The sequence below is a fragment of the Eurosta solidaginis genome, chromosome 4 (assembly GCF_040869045.1).
Source record: "Eurosta solidaginis isolate ZX-2024a chromosome 4, ASM4086904v1, whole genome shotgun sequence".
Lineage (NCBI taxonomy): Eukaryota > Metazoa > Arthropoda > Insecta > Diptera > Tephritidae > Eurosta > Eurosta solidaginis.
In genome coordinates, this window is record NC_090322.1 from 243,111,075 (window position 1) to 243,131,018 (window position 19,944).

General features: G+C 35.7%; 1 protein-coding gene across 1 annotated transcript in view; it reads left to right on the forward strand.

Annotated features, from left to right (window-relative positions):
• Positions 1-323: 323 nt before the first annotated feature.
• LOC137251176 (uncharacterized) overlaps positions 324-19,944 on the forward strand; it is a 240,619-nt gene continuing 220,998 nt past the window's right edge. The window contains exon 1 of the mRNA XM_067785335.1: positions 324-1,433. The gene's annotated coding sequence lies outside the window, so the exon portion shown is untranslated. The remainder of the gene's footprint in view (positions 1,434-19,944) is intronic.

A 19,944-nucleotide genomic window follows, 5' to 3' on the forward strand; every position in this document is an offset into this window, starting at 1 on the left:
GAAGCAACACGTGTTTGAATGCCATTCTACCGGCTTCATTGGTAGCCGACTAAATACGAGCGTTGTATTTTCACATTTTTGTTTGTTTGCTGCTTTGCTAAAACATTTCGTAAACAATATTTAAAAAAGAGAGCCTTATAACGCCTTAAAACATGCAATGAAATTACGCTCACGCTATGAGCTTTAAAGCTCCATTAAGGTGGCCAGCGAAAGCGAAAATTCTTAGAACCGGCAAGGGAAAAGCTTTGCATGAAAATATTTTGATACATATGGTTGAACACGAAGAAAAAATACTTCAGTTGGTGTCGGTATTTGAATGTTAATACATCTGCGCCGGAAAAAACTGCAATAAATTATAAATGAAAGTAAACAGCTGTTATGGGTAACAGTTAATTTGGAAAAAAAAAAATTATAGTACATATTATTAATAGAAGTGTGTACTAACAGCATGTGTGGATTGGAAATGTAAAATAATTTGAGGTGCTCTTTTAGAGTTTTGAATAGTTTTGAAATTGAAAGCGAAAATATTTAATTTTTTTTGCATAAATGAAGTAATAAATAAAAAGTGAAGAAAATAAAGTTAATTTTATAAATATGTTTAAAAATAAAAAAAAAGATACTTAGCTGAATAGATATCACATATTTAGTGACTATGTACGCTAAAAATTATTAAAAATTTCACAGCCTAAAAGTATGCCACCCAAATAATGTAAGAAACCAAAAGTGTTTTTTATAAATATTCACCAAATTTTTAATTAAAAATTATTGCTCTACATTACAAATTTGATCAAATAAATACAGTTATAAATGTGTATTGTAAACTTTTAAAGTCCTAAATGAATATAAATGAGCACATACGACAAACTAGCATTCAAGAATTCAATAGCCTACATTTAGGCACCAAAAGCCAAATTGCAAGTGAAATAAACAGTTTATTGTGCGATGTACCAATTTAGGTGTGTCAAAACGACAAACCTGCCAATAACGCAACGTGTCTACGACGAAGAATCTGCTTAGCAATTGAGAACTGGCAGAATACCTAGACAATTTGACAGTCGGAAATACTGCACCTGCTTCGCATATTTAATATCAAATATATAGGTACAAACTGATTATGTGGAATATTCGTGTGCGGTTCGGTTTGCTTTGATTGTTAACACAATTAGGATTGCAGTTATCCATTTAAAAAGTGGGACTACTGATATATCACAGCACACACACACACACACAAACATATTTATATACTGCATAGTGAATACAAATTCAAATAGTAGATGTTGAGCAATTTGCTGCAGGCTAACCCCATTTAATAGCCTGCAAAATTCTATAGAATCGCTTGAGAATTGCACGTGACCTCAGCCAGCCTACATTGTGTGGAAGTTTTTTCGGAGTGTGCAGAAGTTAAGGAGTAAAGGAGTGCGCTTTGCGAAAAAGTAAGTTCCACTTTAAAATTTTATATTGACTCAAGAGAGTAGAAAATTGTAAAATGTGCACTAGTATTGATTTGAAAAAAAAGTGTAATATGTGAATGCCCTTTATATATATGTAGGTATGATAAAAGTTCATATTTGTAATTTAATTATGCATACTTTTGGGCGTACATATATGCTGGTCATTCACGTGTGTGTGTTGATGACTGCTCGTGGGAAAATATTAGCGCATATGCATTATAATTCAGGTGAGTTTTTTAATTGAAGGCTATTGTGATATGGAATATCCATATCGGATACAGTGATGTGCAATAAAATATAGACAATGGAGTCAAGAAATATTAAAACAAAATTATGTTAGTTATTCTTGCTTCGTAATAACTCACGCCTATTGGGAGCACCAAGGGATATCAAGCCTTACTCCAGCTACCTGTCGCAACTCAGTAGAGATCTTATCCTATTTTTGATGCAGATGTCGATATGTATATTTTGTGTGCATTTTTAGCTCTGCGGAAGTGACCAAATTCTTTCGGAGAGCTTTTATCTCGAATACTCAAAGAGCCATACACCCTTCGCTCAACACTGTCCATGATTCCGAGCCTTGCATCAGGTACTCAGTTTAAAGTAACACTTGCTGACAAGAGAGATTCCTTGTTTGTTTTCTAGGCTGATATTGTTTTGTGTTTGGCATTCTGATTCTCGGCACCAGATTTTTAAAATTTTTCTAGTATTCCAAATATTTATACCGAAAAGTACGAAAACAAATTTTGTGCTATATTAACTATGCTTTTTTTGTCATAAAAACTTCTTTTCATTACAAAACTACATCTCTTACATTGAAGTGCAACTGTTTCATTTTAAAACCTAAACAAACATTGCTTAATATTTTCGCAGGCCTCCTTTGAGATTTGAGATATTGTTCTTTAAAGGGTATAAGGTTTGCGTTATTTTCCCTTTACAATTTTTTTTTTTTTGAAATCTTTTAGGCTGGATAGACATATAATGTCTGGAAGTAAATGGCTTTAGCTAAGAAAGCATGTTTGAAAAAAAAAAAATTATTTTGAACTACTACTATAACAATATATGTATTTAATGCAGGCCCGGTTTTTCAGTACAAGTTCAACTCAATTTGTAGGTTAAACTACGTTTAAACTTATTCTGCAGTTTTTGAGTCTATTTTAACTGAGCTTAAGCTGCCGACCTGGCAGGGTTAAGCTCGAGTTAAACTATCAGTTATTTGCGTTCGTTCGAAATGGCGTCGAATATACCCAACAAGCATTTGGGCTTGAGTATCATTAGAGCTCATGTTGATAACTAAGCATACCTCTAAAATCTCAAGAGTTGTTTCGAAACAGTGGCTCAACTCGAGAATAATAGTATACTCAACGAAACCAATACTATAGTATTTCCACTAAAATGAAACAAAATATATGTAAGTTTTGATAAACTACGCTACATTACTGCCATCAGTCAGGTTTTTATTTCTCAAAATAAATAGCTGTTGGCTTTGGTGATACCACCTTGGATATTTTTTTTCAACTTTAACTCAGCTCGATATCCAATGTAGGATATCAACGGGAGAAATGTGTTGAATATTCATTTGCGAACTGTACATTTCTCAACACCTCTCAAAGGTTGCATAATAATTTGAAAATGCTAATGACGTTGGATATCAATTTGAGAACTACCTGGTTTAAGAATAATTCAATAATGATGTTGGATATCACCTCCGGAACCAGATATATATTTCACTGCAGAAATATCTTTTAAATGTTTGTTAGGTAAACCAAATCCAGCTGTGGTCATATCTACAAATTATCTAGATAATAAAAATCGAATGTTGCCGTACAAAAAGCCTACCCTTAAACTGTGACTGAAAAACTGCTCAGTAGTTTAACTGGAGTTTAAATTTGACTAGAGTTTAAGCTTAGCTTAACCAACTTCTGAACAACCGGACCTTAAAGGGAATAAGATCGACTACTACATCTGTTGCATAACTCCAACCCTAATAAAGAAATGTCTGCCTAAAAGTATGCTACAAGTTTTGCAGTATTTGCAGAAGTCCAGAACGTGTGGTAGAAGAACTTATATATAACAAGTAAGGAAGGTTAAGTTCGGGTGTAACCGAACATTACATACTCAGTTGAGAGCTATGGTGACAACATAAGGGAAAATAACCATGTAGGAAAATGAACCGAGGGAAACCTTGGAAAATGTTTGTATGACATGTGTATCAAATGAAAGGCATTAAAGAGTATTTTATGAGGGAGTGCGCCATAGTTCTATAGGTGGACGCCATTTAGGGATATAGCCATAAAGGTGGACCAAGGTTGACTCTAGAATGCGTTTGTACGATATGGGTATCAAATGAAAGGTGTTAATGAGTATTTTAAAAGGGCGTGGACCTAAGTTCTATAGATGGACGCCTTTTCGAGATATCGCCGTAAAGATGGACCAGGGGTGACTCTAGAATGCGTTTGTACGATATGGGTATCAAATGAAAGGTGTTAATGAGTATTTTAAAAGGGAGTAATCCTTAGTTCCATTGGTGGACGCCGTTTCGAGATATCGCCATAAAGGTGGACCAGGGGTGACTCTAGAATGTGTTTGTACGATATGGATATCAAATTAAAGGTATTAATGAGGATTTTAAAAGGGAGTGATGGTTGTTGTATAGGTGGTCGCCTTTTCGAAATATCGCCATAAAGATGGACCAGGGGTGACTCTAGAATGCGTTTGTACGATATGGATATCAAATTAAAGGTATTAATGAGTATTTTAAAAGGGAGTAATCCTTAGTTCCATAGGTGGACGCCGTTTCGAGATATCGCCATAAAGGTGGACCAGGGGTGACCCTAGAATTTGTTTGTACAATATGGGTATCAAAAGAAAGGTGTTAATGAGTATTTTAAAAGGGAGTAATCCTTAGTTCCATAGGTGGACGCCGTTTCGAGATATCGCCATAAAGGTGGACCAGGGGTGACCCTAGAATTTGTTTGTACAATATGGGTATCAAAAGAAAGGTGTTAATGAGTATTTTAAAAGGGTGTGGGGCTTAGTTCTATAGGTGGACACCTTTTCGGAATATCGCCACAAAGGTGGACCAGGGGTGACTCTAGAATGTGTTTGTACGATATGGGTATCAAATTAAAGGTATTAATGAGGGTTTTAAAAGGGAGTGGTGGTTGTTGTATAGGTGGTCGCATTTTCGAGATATCGCCATAAAGGTGGACCAGGGGTGACCCTAGAATTTGTTTGTACAATATGGGCATCAAAAGAAAGGTGATAATGAGTATTTTAAAAGGGAGTATTCCTTAGTTCCATAGGTGGACGCCGTTCGAGATATCGCCATAAAGGTGGAGCAGGGGTGACCCTAGAATTTGTTTGTACAATATGGGTATCAAAAGAAAGGTGTTAATGAGTATTTTAAAAGGGTGTGGGGCTTAGTTCTATAGGTGGACGCCTTTTCGAGATATCGCCATAAAGGTGGACCAGGGGTGACTCTAGAATGAGTTTGTACGATATGGGTATCAAATTAAAGGTATTAATGAGAGTTTTAAAAGGGAGTGGTGGTAGTTGTATATGTGAAGGCGTTTTCCAGATATCGACCAAAATGTGGACTAGGGTGCCCCAGAACATTATCGGTTGGATACCGCTAATTTATTTATGTATGTAATACCTGGCAAGATTTTAAGGGTGTTTTATTTCGCCCTGCAGAACTTTTTCATTTTCTTCTACTTAATATGGTAGGTGTCACAACCATTTTATAAAGTTTTTTCTAAAGTTATATTTCGCGTCAATAAAACAATCCAATTACCTTACCATGTTTCATCCCTTTTTTCGTATTTGGTATAGAATTATGGCATTTTTTTCATTTTTCGCAATATTCGATATCGAAAAAGTGGGCGTGGTCATAGTCGGATTTCGTTCATTTTTCATACCAAGGTAAAGTGGGTTCAGATAAGTACGTGAACTGAGTTTAGTAAAGATATATCGATTTTTGCTCAAGTTATCGTGTTAACGGCCATGCGGAAGGACAGACGGACGACTGTGTATAAAAACTGGGCGTGGCATTAACCGATTTCGCCAATTTTCACAGAAAACAGTTAACGCCATAAAATCTATGCCCCTACCAAATTTCAAAAGGATTGGTTAATTTTTGTTCGATTTATGGCATTAAAAGTATCCTAGACAAATTAAATGAAAAAGGGCGGAGCCACGCCCATTTTTAAATTTTCTTTTATTTTTGTATTTTGTTGCACCATATCATTACTGGAGTTGAATCTTGGCATAATTTACTTATATACTGTAAAGATATTAAATTTTTTGTTAAAATTTTACTTTAAAAAAATTTTTTTTTTAAAAGTGGGCGTGGTCCTTCTCCGATTTTGCTAATTTTTATTAAGCGTACATACAGTAATAAGAGTAACGTTCCTGCCAAATTTCATCATGATATCTTCAACGACTGCCAAATTACAGCTTGCAAAAATTTTAAATTACCTTCTTTAAAAAGTGGGCGGTGCCACGCCCATTGTCCGAAATTTTACTAATTTTATATTTTGCGTCATAAGTTCAACTCATCTACCAAGTTTCGTCGCTTTATCTGTCTTTTGTAATGAATTATCGCAATTTTTCGATTTTTCGAAATTTTCGATATCGAAAAAGTGGGCGTGGTTATAGTCCGATATGGTTCATTTTAAATAGCGATCTGAGATGAGTGCTCAGGAACCTACATACCAAATTTCATCAAGATACCTCAAAATTTACTCAAGTTATCGTGTTAACGGACGGACGGACGGACGGACATGGCTCAATCAAATTTTTTTTCGATCTGGATTATTTTGATATATGGAAGTCTATATCTATCTCGATTCCTTTATATATGTACAACCAACCGTTATCGAATCAAACTTAATATACTCTGTGAGCTCTGCTCAACTGAGTATAAAAAGATAGCAAAAAAGTTTTTTTTGGAAAAATTAAACGGCATTTATAAGGAAAATAAAATGTTTTCCGGTGGTTTTGTATCGATTTATAATGAAAATTAGTTTTCGGGGCGAAACTGCGTAGTATATGCTGTCAAAAATAGCATTTTTTTGCCTTTATGTAATATTATCTCAAAACCAAAATCAACATAAAAAGCTGACTCGATATTCAAATTCAGCGAGTCGAAAACATTTCAAAAAGTATTGACTCGTCTTTGAATAATTTTTTTTTTTAATTTTGACGGCTTGTGTTGTTTCGAGACTATTTCTGGAAAATGAAAGGGGTTTCGGCATAATTTTATCGTCATCTTCGGAATTCGTATATTACCTTTACAGAATGTTGTCTGAACTGTTCAGTGATAAGTTGGTGATCTCTTGCGAAATAATTTAGTACTCTTTTGTAATATTTTTGGAATGACATTGATATCATTCTTTATCTAATTCGAAACCTTTCTGTATTGATGTAGGTACTACTTTGGGATCAGTTCGGGTAATTGCGTCATTTCGGATCTACTTCTTAATTATTTCAAAAATGTTTTCAAAATTTTTTTTGGAACCATTAAACATAATAATTGAAATTTAATTATTATAAGCCGGTGTTAAGCTCATGAATTCTTAAATATTTAGGGCAATTTCGGTATAATTTCATAATCTAGGTATCTGTAACAGCCGATTTCGATAAGTCATCGATATGTTGTTAGTTTGTTAATGTCAAATCATAGGCTTGATTTTGATAGCTGATCGGTTTCATATCGATGGTTTAACGACGTGCTATCTAGTGGACGAAATGTTATTGGTACCCTTTTAAAAACAAATTTAAGAGTTGTCAATAAGGTTACTATAGATAAAAAACTGATAATACTGTGACAACTAACTGATAATTCAACGCTAAAAAATCGATAACACGCTGATAAAAAACCGATAACTCGTCGATTACGGTAGTTGCTGATTACAAAACTTTAACACCCACATTACAACCGATTACGGCTTAGGTTTTTATTTTCCCTTTTCTATGCCATACCTTTCTTTTTCAAATATCAGGATTAAGGCTATTTTGGGAAATTTTGTTTGAAATTGAGTGGTCGCTCATCAATATCAATTTTTACAAAGAAGGCAAATTGAAATTTATTGAATTAACGAAATATATCGAATAAACAATAGCGAAGAAAATGTAAAATTAATGCATATGGATTTAAATGAGAAAATATCGACGCAGTACTTTTAATCACGATATAAATGACTAGGATTTGAAAATCAAAGTAACATTGTTCACAGCGATTGTAAGGTCATAAGCCAAGTTCCTCAACCCTATTAAAGAGCCCAAAAGTAGACTCCAAATATGTTTAAGACACTTGTATGAAGAAAACATGCAAACCATATACATTTTAAACACAAAAGTCTCAACTTCCATCAAGAATATTGGATACCTTCTCCTGCAACTTTTTTAAGTTGGATTTCCTAAACAAAAACGTCCTGGGGACAAACTTTAGTTATTAACTCACTTAGGTCTTCAAAAATAACTTAGTGCAAATGCTTTTGTTCGTTTTGGAAACGTAGAATCTTTTATATCTATGTATTAGCTCAGCTCATTTATTCACACGAAATTTCATACAAAATAGCCACGTGTTTAAATATTAATTTATAACATAAAATGATTTATTACTCGTAAACGCAGGTGCAATAGGATTAGCGCCTGAAAATATGTTAACCATATTTTTATTTACTCTCGAACTGATTGTAACAGCTGCATCACAGATTACATTTTCCCTGAATTTTTTATCATTTATTTCCAAATTATTTTATATAGTCGCAATTAATTTTTTTATCTGTGGTGTTCATGTTATCCTTATAGTTAATTTATTTGCAAGGTTTGGGTAAATGTGAGAAAATAATTAAGATTATCTGTGATAGCAGAAATTTATGGATAAAAGTTTATTATATGTATGTGAAAGTGATCGATGATATACGGCAGCTTGTGATATGATTGAAGCTTAGGCTGTCGTTGTTGTAGCGATAAAGACACATCCCGAAGGAGTGTTATCGATGTCGACGATCCTTTGCCATATATAGATCCGGTACGTTCCGGTAACAAGTACCATTCATGTACAAGCCCGACCATCTCGGGAACGATTTAATATGACCAAATTGATCCTTCTAGTCCATACCTTCCACAACCCCTATGTTCTGTGGAACTTGGGGTCGCCAGATCCTCGCTGCTGAAGAAATGGGATTCGCCACGTGTTGGTGAGATTGACAATTGGGTTTGCGCTACACAACCCCTTGAATCATTTGGTTGTTTTAGTCGCCTCTTACTTCAGGCCAGTGGCGGATTTACTGGGGGGGGGGGGGTTTCGGGTTCAAACCTATATCATCATTTTCCTATATACATATAATCCTTTATACGATTTTCTAAAAGTGGGCCAATATCTCAGAAACTGTTTGCACTTTCTATCTTATTATTAATAGGTAAATGCATAGGAGGATGAAAAGTCTGCTGAAAAAAGGTAGCGGAAGAGAATAGTCTAGTCTATTCTGAAGGATAGATATAATCAAAAAGAAAAAGTAAAAGCCGAGAAAAAGGAAAGCAAATGGTAGAAAGTTAGGAAGAGGGTGAGCAATAGGAAAAGGAGGGGAAAATGATGAATAAGAGAGATATGAAGCAAGAGGGGCAATTGTTCAATAGTCGGCAAGTAAATTTTAGGAACAGTACAACGTGTTTGGTCTGATAGTTATAGAATAACAAGTAAGGACGGGACTGTCTTCGGCTGTGCCGAAGACTTCATACCTTTCATGAATGGGGCTTAACAATAATCTTATCCCATTCGTATTCTCCGAATAATCGGATGCATAAGATAAGAAATATATAGTGAACAGATCTACATACCTAAACGATTTTTAAGATAAATATAAAATAAACAAGTAAGGACGGGACTGTCTTCGGCTGTGCCGAAGACTTCATACCTTTCATGAATGGGGCTTAACAATATTCTTATCCCATTCGCAATCTCCGAATAATCGGATGCATAAGATAAGAAATATATAGTGAACAGATCTACATACCTAAACGATTTTTAAGATAAATATAAAATAAAAAATAGGTAGGTACTTTGTGTGAGGATGCAAAGCTTCAGGTTTTTTGTGGTCTGAATGTAAAAACTATGACTACAAATCACGTATTTCAACAATATATGACGTAAACGTAACTAAAAATAAATAAATGTAAGGCGCGATAACCTCCGAAGAGATCTAAGGCCGAGCTTCTCTTCCAATTTGCGTCGTGCTCCTCTTGATTTTTCCCTACAAATTGGCCGGACGGGACCTACATGTTTTATGCCGACTCCGAACGGCATCTGCAAGGCAGATGAGTTTTCACTGAGAGCTTTTCATGGCAGAAATACAATCGGAGCGCTTGCCAGACACTGCCGAGGGGCGACCCCGCTTAGAAACATTTTCTTCTAATTGAAAAATCTTATTTCTAAAATTTTGATGTTGCTTTGCCCTGGAGTTGAACCCACGGCATACGGTGTGATAGGCGGAGCACGCTACCATCACACCACGGTGGCCGCCATCTCGGGATAGTTTCTGGGCTATTTCGTGATAATTTCAAAACACTCTCGCCTTTATAAAATTTTTGCAGTATCTCCTTCTTGAGTAAAGTTAGTAAATAAGTACAGTCGTTCTGTTATTATTAAGTCACAAATGCAACATTTGGCAATTCCCACATCGAAACATTCAGATAGCCTCAATACTTCATTCAAAATTGTTCCAATGATTCATTGACATACACTAACTTTTTAAAAAATTCAGTATATCCGTAGGTTTATGGATCATTGTGAGTTTATCTCCGAACTATTTTGTGACTGTATGTGCTATAATTTCGGGATCTTTTCGGGACTGTTTGGTAATAGTTTTATGTTGTGTTTTCGTCGTGGGGATTGCACTGCGGGTAGGGGCTAGATGCTGCATAGATATTATACAACTTTTTTTCGTTAACAAAATTTATCTATTTTTTTCTTTTTGTCGCCTGAACCTTTTTTGATGGTTATGACTCCATATCCACCCATAATCCATGTACAACCAGCATTCATATTGTAACGAATTTAGTGCAAATCCTCTTATTTGCCCTTCTGCTAACGTTCGAATCACTAAAATGTTGAATAAATAACTCCACTATTCAATAATGCAAAATGGCGTTTATTAAAGTTCTTCACAATAACACTACTATTGCTCGCCAGACAGCGTCTTAAATCAAACTGATTCTCGTGCCTCTACTGTTGCTGCCTTTTATACTCTGTAGAAATCACGCAAGTTCGCATCTTCTAGGCGCTTCCATTTTTAGAATTTACTAGTTGGTTATCAACTACGTTTATAGCTTCTCATATGCGCGTGTATGTGACCACAATTATAATTGCATACTTTTGGGAGCATCTCAGATAAGATATCTGCATGTGTTTGTGCGTCTCTTCTCCGCTGCGCGTAGACATAATGATTGATTTAATGATGTGCATACAAGTCTCTGCTTAGCATCGGTTCAGAGATGATAGTATCCCTTAGTGTTGCTAATATTCGTGACAATATAATACGCGACGCAAACATTAAAGTACAAATTTTTTAAAACAATGAAAACGAGGTATATAGGCCATGAAGGAAATATGGCAGTTCCGCTTTACAAGTTTATTGACTACCTCCAAACTGGCGCTAATCGGATGCATTGCGGGAAAGTCATTTGAAAGAATTGTGAGCGGACGGAATTAGAACTAGTACTGTCTCCCTATCTCATTAGTGCGATTACCTGTAGAGTATTGATCCACTGTACTAAAAGTAAAGGTGCGCCAACCTAATTAGAACTAGTATATATATATGGGGTATTCCATCCCATTTCGACCAATTTTGAACCCGACCCCTTTAGAATTGGCTGAAAGTTTTTCTTCTTTTTCTAGCTTACGAAAGACGTTTTTCAGAAGTTTTTCAAATTTTTTCATCCAACTCAAAAAAGTTATGAATTTTTAAAAAAACACAGTTTTTGTTTTCAAAATGCTATAACTTTTTCAAAAATTGACCGTTTGGGATCATTTCTTTTTTTTAAAAATATGTTTTTAAATGTACTTTTCGGAAAAAATACAAAAAAAAATTAAAATTTTTTTTTTCAATTAAATAAAAAAAAAAAAAAAAAAAATTCTCGGCCCACTCCGGGATTAGTGGGGATGATTGCAGAATTGATTGAAGTTTTTTGTGAGAAAAAAAGGGCGAAATTCGAAAAATCTCGAAAAACTGAAAAATTACAAAAAAAAAAACTTTTAAAATTTTTTGAATTTTTTCTGAAAAGTACATTTAAAAACAAATTTTAAAAAAAAATCCCAAACGGTCAATTTTTGAAAAAGTTATAGCATTTTGAAAACAAAAACGGTGTTTTTTTTAAAATTCATAACTTTTTTTGAGTTGGATGAAAAAATTTGAAAAATTTCTGAAAAACGTCTTTCGTAAGCTAGAAAAAGAAGAAAAACTTTCAGCCAATTCTAAAGGGGTCGGGTTCAAAATTGGTCGAAATGGGATGGAATACCCCATATATACATACATATATACATATGCATATTAAATTGAGTACTTTTCCACATTCTCATATGTACAGAGGCGTGGCCCAAAACGCAATAAAACAAGTAAGGAAGTCTTAGTTCGGGTGAACCAAACATTACATACCCAGATGTATACTTGAAATGCTGTTGTTGTTTGTTTTGTGTGCCTAATAGTGTTACAAGGCTGTGCAATAATACATATACATATGGTTCTATTCTGAACTAATTTTTCTTCGAGTTATGGCTGCCGAAACATAGAAAATTGCTTAGTCATAAAAGGGGCTGTGCCACGCTCATTCTTTAAAATTGGAAGTTTTTCCTATTTATTGTTATAAATCCACTTGGAAATGAAATACCATTGATATAAAGGTATTTTTTGCAAAGATATAGTTTATATTATTCCTTAACAAAAGTGGGCGTGGTCCTTAACCGATTTCGTAAATTTTTTTTTCAAAGCATTCCTTTCTCTGCGGAATTTTGTTACGATAGGTTGAAAGATTTTTGATTTATGATTAATAATATTTGTATAATTGATTTTACAACAAGTGGGCGGTGCCACGCCCATTTAAAAAAAAACTGTTTCAAATTTTTATCAATAGTCTCAGTATCAGTCCATACGTCAAATTTCAACGTTCTAAGTGTATTATTTACTAAATCAATAATCAGGTTTTTTGTGCTTTCCAAAATGTTATATATATAAAAAGTGGGCATGGTTATCATCCGATTTTGCTCATTTCCAATACCAATCAATTCTGGGTTCAGATAAGCTCGTGTGAAATATCTCAATATTTACTCGAGTTATCGTGTTAACGTACAGACGGATAGACGGACGGACATGGCTCAATCAAATTTTTTTTTCGATACTGATGATTTTGATATATGGAAGTCTATATCTAACTCGATTCCTTTTACAAAGTTATAATACCCTGTGCACAAATACAGCTGGCTATAAAAAAAACAAGTATACATTTTTCTGCTTTCAGTAGCCGCTAATATTATTGTCGAGAAGCTAATGCTTCCGATTAAAAAGTGCCATGGTGTGAGTGCACTTCGACCACCCTTATATACACAATACTAATACAGCTTTGCAAAGTATATACGCGTGTGTAAAGTAGAAAAAATACTTTCTTAATAATATACGAAATTCCATGCAACTCTAGATAGAAGGCATTAATTATGTACAAGTGAAATGTAGCATATATCACGCACCTAAATCAAAAACGAGCTAACTCAAAAATTTGGAATTTTCAAGTTGTGAATATCACCGGGATTCCCAATTCAATAACTAGCGAATTGTATACTCGGTTAAGTGATAATTCCATTAATTTGCGAGAAACGGCTTTGTAAAAAATACAAGCTGCGTTAGCGCATATGGGTGAGGCAGTGGGTTTTTTTCGTGTTTTCTAAAGCTTACGTGGAGTATTGTAAGTGTTTTCTTTTTTGACTTTTAATTACATATCTTTTATGTATATTGTATATATACGCATATATGTATGCATGTGTGTATATAAACTTATTTCGACTTAACAGAGCTATTCGTAGCAAAATATTTTTCGTAGAAACGCAGTTAAGAATAAATTTAATCATGTAAATCATTAATTATTATATATTAAGTCACTTGCAAAAACAACAAAAAAATTAAATATAGCACTTGCTCTACTTACTACGTATTTAGTGTGGCTAATAAGGCAATTTTTCTTCATTTATTCCATCAACTGACAGACCAATGAAGAATCACGACATTATTCCAGAAACATAGGTTAGGCTGAACTGGCCGTTCAATAAATAATAAATAAATGTTGCTGAATGTGTCCATAGTGTTGCCAGAATTTGTTTGACGACCAAACGGAAGAACCCCAATAAAGTACCAGGACTTATGTTATAGAATAACTCCGTCCTCTTGGCAAATACTAGAAGTTTTCTAGTTTCTAGCTAAATAACTGAAGCCTTGACCTAGCGAGCGCAGGACACGAACACAGAACGTGCTCAAACGTTTCTTCCTGCAGCTCGTACTTCCTATACCTGCTGTTACTAACGAGGCCTAACTAATAAGCATGCGATGCCAGAAGGCGGTGTCCAGTTAGTAGGCCCATCGTGAGCCTTAAGTCTTCTCTATTCAAAGATGTGAGTCACTTTGTGAGTCTAATAGCATAGGCTTTGCACATGATTATGGAAATTATGCAGCCCTATGCTTTCGTCCACGCCTTTCCTGCTTGATGGATCATATGCAGCTCGTAACTTCGTTTAATTTCTTCCAAATGGATTTGGATGTCAATTGTTGTTTCAGCGAGTGTTGCACCCTCCTTTGTCAACTCATCGGCCTTTTCATTACTTTCTATCCGTTAATGACTGCGAACCCAGAATAGATGTATGGTTGGACCTGAGCGGTGTTTTTGCAATGCTTCTTTGCAATCCGGAACACTTATTGTTGAAGTACTCTGTGAGATTATTGCCTTAATCGCCACCTGACTATCAATATATATATTGACGTAACTGTAGCTTAAGCACGCTTCTTCCAGAATTACTGCTGCTTTCTTCATGCCTATAATTTCCGATAATAAGACGCTGCAGTAATCTGGCAGCCTGTAGGATCTACATAGTTCTCGATCGACACAGTAAACAGCACCCTGGCACGAACCCTCGAGCTCAATTGTGGCTTCAATATCTCTTTCGAAGCTCAGGTAAGGGACTATTTATTCCGTTTACCCGATATTAGATGGCGCTGTATTGCTATGGCATCCAGATACATAAAAATTATAATAAAAATTCATTTTCTACAGTTTGAGGCTACCGATTTTCCGGTTGACTTAGATAGGTGGAGGCGATGAAAAAAAGGGGGGGGGGGTGGTAGAAGTCAAGGGACATAAAATATTAAAAAGAGGTTTACAGGAAGAGTAAGAATAATATAAGAATAAGATTAGGAGTAATATTGTTGGTTAGACTTGGATAAGAGTAAAAGCAGGAAGAGTAAGAGGAAAAACGGGAAGATTTACGGAAGAATTAAAGAAATAGGGGAAGTTGAATGGGCCGATTAAGATAAACTAGAAAATGCGAGGTTTAGAGGAAAGAAGAGAAGATGAAAAAATGAACTTACCTCACAACGCTTAGTTTACATATGAAGGTAAAGAGCAGGTCTGGGGACCATGTACCGCTGATCCGTAGCTTTCTCTTCCGCGATTTTATGACATTGTTCCAGGTCGTCAGTCATCTCATTGACGTCAACTTCTTTTTCCATATTCCTTAGTTGTGGACAATGGTATGCTCTGAAGATCCAGATATTCACTTGCGTTGACTAAAACTTTTCCATTTCCACTAAGGAAATGAAAATAAACTCTCCTACAAAAGGAAATATATACCACAGACATTGATTTCGTGCACTTAGAATTATTAGGGCGGGTACCTATTGTCAAACGCGACTCCATTTTGTAATAATGACTTCACCTGTCTGGTTTTATTGCGCCATGATCGAGTCAGATTTTTCATTAAAACAAATTTTAATTGAAAATCTACAGCTACAATATGAAAGCCCAATAATTTACTTTATAAACGCTGTTTAATTATTGTCGATAGTTATTTGTAATATATTAATATATGCCTGTTTTGTACTCTCCGTTCTTGATCGCTGTGAACAAAAGCAATATGTGTAGCATACTTTCAGACAGACTTTCTTGCATTGAGCTTAGAGTTGTGTAGCAGATGGAGTTGTCTATATAAATCCTTTTAAATAAAATGTTTTGTTTCATTAGTTTGATATAATTTTGTTTCGAATATGTGTGGTTTGTTGCACTCACCTACATGCAGTTATTAAGTGAAAACGTGCCTAAAAGTAGACTTCTAATTTATGAAGAAATTTTATATGGAGAAGGAAACGCAAACTAAATACAGTTTAAGGAACAATATCTCACATTGAAAGGGATCCACTCAAAAAATATAACAATGTTTTCAAGAAAAGTAGTTGAAATTTCAAATTTAATATATTGTATTGTAAGTTTAAGTCAAAGTCGAGTTAAAATGTCCCACCCGTGGCTGTGGAATACACTTCATATTGTTCTGTTAGTATGTAAGTAAGTATATGCACAGCCACTCATGCCGAAGTAATTGATGATAAAGTTTTACCATTAAATCTGCTTTATTATTCATAAAAAGTTTCCCACAGAATCACTGAGATATATACCTCTCATCGGCTTTTGTTGCCTTAGACGCCCTTTCATCAACATCACTCCATATGGCTAACAATAAGTTAAATACAGGGTTATTTATTTCGAACGGGATACATAATTTTGTTGTCGTTAGAAAATGATTCGAGTGCAACCGGTAGATAACTCAATAAAACACAAGAACCAGCCCATCAACACCAGGTACTCCAGCGGCTGTCGACCAGCACGCACGACAAAGCCTGAATCCTTCGAGGCGTGTTCACCCATGCCTATGCCCCAGAGCGGCGACTATCAGTATTGCCGCAGGTCAAGAAAAACAAAGCTAACTAGCAGCTCGGACCGCCGAACTTGCGATGGCTACAATATCCATATAAAAGATCATGCAATGGTAATGCGGAAGCCCTCGCCATCAGGAAAGGGTTATTTCCTACGCCGATGAATGCACGATAATGGCACCAGGATCTGGCCCTCCTAAAGACGAATTAGCTATCTACCAAGTCTTTCACGGATACCTGCCCACGACCCGTCGAAATTGTATCTGAAATACAAAGCCTTAACAAAAAATAACAAGTCTCATGCTAGCGGAACTTAGGGGAAAAGATAAAGAAATGTTACTAACTACGTACAAAGCAACTGGCCGGCCGCTTATGTCCTCGCCTGGAAAAGGCTGCCAAAATGCTACACTTAGCACTACCATTGGCTATCGTCCAATGGTCCCTGAGCATCACGTACATAGTGAGGCAAAAGAGCTCCAAATAAAAGAGCATAACGAAGTGCTACTCAGATAGTTTTTGCTTAGTTGTCACAAACTTGGGCACAGAAACAAACAACTGCTTGATCTTCTCCAAGAGGGATATGGGGAACATCTTCGTAAGCACTACGATGAGATCTAGCACCAGTCTACACAGCCGTTTGATCTGGACAAGCATAAGAGAGCCGTAGTCAAAGTCCACACTAGACAAAATCCAAACCTTTGCAAGGACGCGCCCAATGTACCGCATTATCAATATACACTATCCTACCCTTGCAGAAGAAGAAAGCATACTACCAGGGGAAACACTATGGGCCAACTTCGTTCTGGATACTGTAACAGGTTAAATTCTTACTTGTTCAGAATCAACACAGACAAACGTAATGTATGTCGCGCATGCGATGCGTCCTCACATGACAGTAACCATCTTTTCAATTGTAATGTCAAACCTACGCCTTCAACCCCCTTTCCATCTATGGTTCACGCCTGTCAAAACTGCTGGTTTTTTCAGACTCCCGTTAGAGGACTTTGATGACAATTGAGTGTGAATGGTCGCGCCTTTTGAATGGGGCGAATCACTGTTCACACAACAACAACAGATAATCGAATATTACAGTTTTTTGAAATATTCTAGGTAGGGCGCCTTTATTTGAGGCAGTGGTCACCTTACCTAATCGTACCACAACTATACAGATAAGTTTACCGCACCCTTCATAAAATGAATGTTTAGTGGCAAGACGATATATGAAATCAAATTTACGGGAGTAGAGCGTTACTAGACTCGCATGCAAAACGTGCTCTACTAATTTTTCTTCAAGCAAAACTTTGTCACCCTGTATAATAAGCCCATGTTAAGCTACAAACCTATACATGTAGGATAACAAAACTCATTTTCTTCTTTTCAAATGCCCCATTTTTCTTCTATGTTGTATTTGCTCATACTCATCAATTCCGTCACTTTTTAGTTTTTGATACACCTCGACACTTCATTGCATTATAAGTGCGTATAATATCAGCAACGTTCATTTCTCCTTATTCACACAAACACTTACTTGCTCCTCTTACAATTTTCTTTCTCGTTGCCCTTTTTACGTATTTTCCAATTTTTTTTATACTCAGTTGAGCAGAGCTCACAGAGTATATTAACTTTGACTGCATAACGGTTGGTTGTACAGGTATAAAGGAATCGAGATAGATATAGACTTCCATATATCAAAATCATCAGTATCGAAAAAAAATTCGATTGAGCCATGTCCGTCCGTCCGTCCGTCCGTCCGTCTGTCCGTTAACACGATAACTTGAGTAAATTTTGAGGTAGCTTGATGAAATTTGTAGGTGCCTGGGCACTCACCTCAGATCGCTATTTAAAATGAACGATATAGGACAATAACCACGCCCACTTTTTCGATATCGAAAATTTCGAAAAATCGAAAAAGTGCGATAATTCATTACCAAATACGCATTAAGCAATGAAACTTGGTAGGTGAGTTGAGCTTATGACGCAAAAAAGAAAACTAGTAAAATTTTGGACAATGGGCGTGGCACCGCCCACTTTTAAATGAAGGTAATTTAGAAGTTTTGCAAGCTGTAATTTGGCAGTCGTTGAAGATATCATGATGAAGTTTGGCAGGAACGTTACTCTTATTACTTTATGTCTGCTTAATAAAATTTAGCAAAATCGGAGAACGACCACGCCCACTTTTTAAAAAAAAAATTTTTTAAATTCAAATTTTAAAAGAAAAGTTAATATCTTTACAGCATATAAGTAAATTATGTCAACATTCAACTCCAGTAATGATATGTTGCAAAATAATACAAAAATAAAAGAAAATTTCAAAATGGGCGTGGCTCCGCCCTTTTTCATTTAATTTGTCTAGGATACTTTTAATGCCATAATTCGAACAAACATTTACCTATCCTTGTCAAATTTGGTACAGGCTTAGATTCTAGGACGATAACTCTTTTCTGTGAAAAAGGGCGAAATCTGTTGAAGACACGCCCAGTTTTTATACACAGTCGACCGCCTGTCCTTCCGCTCGGCCTTTAACACGATAACTTGAGCAAAAATCGATATATCTTTACTAAACTCAGTTCACGTACTTATCTGAACTCACTTTGTATTGGTGTAAAAAATGGCCGAAATCCGACAATGAACATGCCCACTTTTTCGATAACGAAAGTTACGAAAAATGAAAAAAATGCCATAATTATATACCAAATACGAAAAAAGGGATGAAACATGGTAATTGTATTGGTCTATTGACGCAAAATATAACTTTAGAAAAAAACTTGGTAAAATGGGTGTGACACCTACCATATTAAGTAGAATAAAATGAAAAAGTTTTGCAGGGCGAAATCAAAAGCCCTTGGAATCTTGGAAGGAATACTGTACGTGGTATTACATATATAAATAAATTAGCGGTACCCGACAGATGATGTTCTGGATCACACTGGTCCACATTTTGGTAGATATCTCGAAAACGCCTTCACATATACAACTAAGGGCCATTCCCTTTTAAAACCCTCATTAATACCTTTAATTTGATACCCATATCGTACAAACGCATTCTAGAGTCACCCCTGGTCCACGTTTATGGCTATATCTCGAAAAGGCGTCCACATATAGAACTAATGCCCACTCCTTTTTAAAATACTCATTAATACCTTTCATTTGATACCCATATCGTACGAAACAATTCTAGAGTCACCCCTGGTCCACCTTTATGGCGATATTTCGAAAAGGCGTCCACCTATAGAACTAAGGTCCACGCCCTTTAAAATACTAATTAACACCTTTCATTTGACCCCCATATCGTACAAACAAATTCTAGAGTCACCCCTGGTCCACGTTTATGGCGATATTTCGAAAAGGCGTCCACCTATAGAACTAAGGTCCACTCCTTTTTAAAATACTCATTAACACCTTTCATTTGATACCCATATCGTACAAAGAAATTCTAGGGTCGCCCCTGGTCCACCTTTATGGCGATATTTCGAAAAGGCGTCCACCTATAGAACTAAGGCTCCCGCCCTTTTAAAATACTCATT